Source organism: Psammomys obesus, unplaced genomic scaffold (assembly GCF_907164565.1).
Source record: "Psammomys obesus unplaced genomic scaffold, mPsaObe1.curated_primary_1811, whole genome shotgun sequence".
Taxonomy (NCBI): Eukaryota; Metazoa; Chordata; class Mammalia; order Rodentia; family Muridae; genus Psammomys; species Psammomys obesus.
In genome coordinates, this window is record NW_026596356.1 from 853,380 (window position 1) to 857,251 (window position 3,872).

The 3,872-nt window shown below is 46.1% G+C and overlaps 1 pseudogene; it reads left to right on the top strand.

Moving 5' to 3' along the window:
• Positions 1 to 310: 310 nt before the first annotated feature.
• LOC129669297 (small nucleolar RNA SNORA17) lies at positions 311 to 434 on the top strand (annotated as a pseudogene).
• The last annotated feature ends 3,438 nt before the right edge of the window (positions 435 to 3,872 follow it).

The following is a 3,872-nucleotide window of genomic DNA, read 5'->3' on the forward strand; positions in this document are numbered from 1 at the left end:
CAATATGAAACTGTGATCTGAATTCACTCATATAATAATTTATATTCATTATTGATGAGTAAACGTAGAAAAACACTTGGCCTAGTTTACACCAGTGAAGTACGTAAGGAGATGATATCAGATTTAAAATAACGTTTTCCTAAAAATAAACAAAAAACATCATACTTCTTAATTGATTCTTTGAGGCCATCATTAACTTACTTCCAAAGCCCGACTGCGACATTACATAAAATAAAATCTGCAAACAAATATCTGTTATCTCTCAGAAACAAATGTTATGGTATGAAATCCAACAATACATAATGCACCTCTTCCCCAGACTCATTGCACGTGTGTCAGTTGTCACATGTGTGTCAGTAGCTGGCAAAAAGGAAAGATGCTCTGTCTAAGCTCAGTGTCTGACCTGGGACCCTTTGAGTGATTAGCATCCCAAACTTCTTGAAAAAAGCCACCCTGACACAGTCCAGCACTGCACAGGCCTGGACAGGCTCCCAGGACAGGGAGCAAGCTGGAGACAAGAAGAACCCCTCCTGGGACTGTGGCCCAGGTCAAGAGTGAGCGCGAGACAGGAAATCCTCCAATGGGGCCATTTGGGTGGACTGGGTGAGGAGGAAGCCCTCAACAAGTACCAGACTGGGGCCTGGACAGGGAGCTGACCTGAGGTGAACACTAGTCCAGCACCATGTGAGGCCTGGGCAAGGGGCAGGGTCAAACCATGCCCAGGACGACCCCTGCTAGGTGCCAGAATGAATGAGCAGGGCACAGCGCTACTGAGACTACTCCTGAGATGACCTCACACACTCAGAGACCCTGGGGCCTCTAAGAAGAGTAAGTGGTGGAGAAATGGAGGAGAAAGAGAAACAGAAGCATGTGGGCACGATGGAGACAGGCAGAACTGGGGACTCAAGGGTAGTGAGGAACAGCCTGATGTGAGTAGCCAGCGATGGCACCTGGGACCAAGCGGGGGCCCTGGCCGGTGTTGTTACTGGGGGCCTGTCTGGGTCTGTTGCCACCAAGGTCAGGCTCATGTCCCTGGTCTGGTCTGCTACTAGGGGACATGTCAGTGTCTGAGGGCTGTGCAGAACTGTCCCTATCCCTCACCTGGGCATCTTGGGAGAGCTGGCCCTGGGGCATTAGAGCAGGAAGCTGACCCCATCCCTAGAGTTGCTGGTGAGCCAGCCCCAAAAGAAGAGCACGGGAGAGCTGTCTCTGCCACTCAGCTCCCATGTGGTGGTGTGGATGAGGGAGAGATCCCCTCTCCTCCCTTTGCTCTCACCACCACGGGTGGGTGGATGAGCAGAACCTGATGGTGTCATGGGAGCAGAAGAGCGTCCCTGCCCCTCACCTGCTTAGGCACTTGGGAGACTAGACCCTGTACCTCACCTGGGCTGCCCGGTAGAGCTGACCCTAATGACAGGTACATGGGTGAGCTGGCCTGAGTGTGTGAGTATGGGAGAACTGGCCCTGCAACTTGTGTGCTCTGTGGCAGCACAGATAAAAGAGAGATGCCCTCCCCATTCCTTGCTCCTTACCGTGTATGGCAGGCAGGAGGACAGGCCCTGAGGTCATGAGAGCAGGAGAGCTGGTGCTACCCCTCACCTGCTGCAGCACTCAGGAGAGCTCGCTCTGCATTTTGCCTGGGCAGCATACTAGCTGGCCTTGGATGTGTGTGTGGGGCGGTGTGTAAGCTGGCCCCCAAGGGCGTGAGCACAGGAGAACTGACTTCGCCTTTTGTCCCTGGGAGGTTGCACGGATGAAGGAGAGACACTCTCCTCCCCTCCATCATCCCTTACTACCTCTGGCAGACAGGATATCTAGCCCTGAGGTCATGAGAGTGGGAAAACGGGTCATGTTCCTCCTTGGCTGCTACACTCTGGAGAGTGGCCCTTGCCTGGACAGCAGGGTAGAGCTGGTCCTGGTTGGCAGAGTTGCTGGTGAGCCAGTGCTGAGGGTGTGAGAACAGAACCATCTGACCAGCTCAGATATTTCTCAGGCTCAGATCCAGGGCTTTGAATTGGCCCCCTACAACATCTACCCCATCTATGCTCTGCTGGAGCATAGGAAAGGGCTGGTCCTACAGATCCAAAACTCCAGGATCTCCATGACACAGGACAGCACCAGGATATCTGAGAAGCATCCCAGTGAGGCTCCAGTATTGATAGAGTAGCAGAAGCCAGAGGCCTCATACCAGACAATGAGTCATTGCAATGAGCATTTGCAAGCAAAGGTGTATGGACAAAAGGATATACTATGGGACACACTGTGACCACTACATACTCCACAATGAGGTTTTTAGTTTGTTGGGGGCAGTTGCAGGGGTGGAAGGTGAATATGAGGGGAGGGGTAGGTAAGTGGGTGCACGATGTAATTCACAAAGAACCAATACAAAGTTTAAATACATACAATAGAAGTGTGACCATGACCAACTGGGCTTTATCTAGGTATGGCAAGCTGCCTTAACAATGAACAATGAAAAACAATGAACATAGGTCATATCAACATACCAAAGAAGAAAAATCACATGATTATATCCATCAGACAAGAAGGCATTTTGACCAAATCCAAAACTCAAATCCTGATTTAAAAATCTCAGCATATAGGAAAAGAGGGGAAATCATTCGATTTGGTAAAAAGCATATGCAAAAACATACAGGTAATCACTCTTATTCAATACATTAAAGTCCTAGGTAATAAACAAGGTAAGAAAAGTAAATAAAATTTATATAGAAAGTGCTAAGTAAAAATAAAATTACTTTTATTCACAGATATGGCTTACTATGTAGAAACCTTGGAGAGTGAACAATGCAAGCTGCCTTGAATTAACATTAACATAAGAAAATTTCTCAGTATAGGATTAAAATTTAAAAAAAGCCCTTTGTATTTCAACAAAGGATAATTGAATGGTGTTTCAAATTAAAGCACAGTACTATTTACATAAGTACCAAGAAAAAGAAAATTCTGATGGGACAGATTAAAGAGTACACAAATAATGAAGCCATACTCCTTAATTAATGCTGCTAAATTCTAATTGCCCTACGGATCCCTAGATGAAAGAATCAACCAAATGTGTGAATATCTAAATTATAAAGATAGATTAATTAGGTTGGCTCATATGGTATGAATATGGCAGTTGGACAATGCTCAGCTATATGCTGCAGAAGCTGAGAACTAGGTTCCCAATCCAGGAAGGATGCCTACACACTCTCAGTTCAATGCAGAAAGCCTTGAAGAGCTACTGAAATTGAGTACCTGTTGGATACCTGAAGAGCTGGACTCTAATGTCAGCAGGTGGTCACAGCAATAGAAGCAGTCCCTGGGAAAAGAAAGCCTGTATGTGGCTTCCTCTCACTTCTTCAGTGCAACAGTTTACACTGTTGATAACCTCGCCATTGCTCAGGGCAGGTGCTTCCTCACTATTCACTGACATGTCAGCCCTATCTGAGAAGGCTTTCACAGGTATAAAGATGATTGCACAAGTTCTAGGCATCTTCTACCCAGTTACGGTGTCACTTCAGATCAGCTGTCGCAGTAGCTCCTTACAGCTTGAGTAATACAGATTCACCACACCCTTCACACACCTCACTATAACCCCCATCAAATTGTTTTCTGGATGAGAAACCAACAAAGTTTATATCAAAGAAGAGAAAGTACAGAACAACCAGTTCAGCATTAAAGAAGAAAAATAGAATATTGACACACTAAGTCTTAATAAAAAAGCACATCAATCAACGACCTATGATATACCTACTTCTTAAAAAAATGAACACAAAGAAGAACATGGGATCAGGAAAATCACAGACGACATCTATACATCTGCTTCTCAATCAAATACATGCATACTGCTTAGGTTCTCTTAATGTCTATAAACCCAA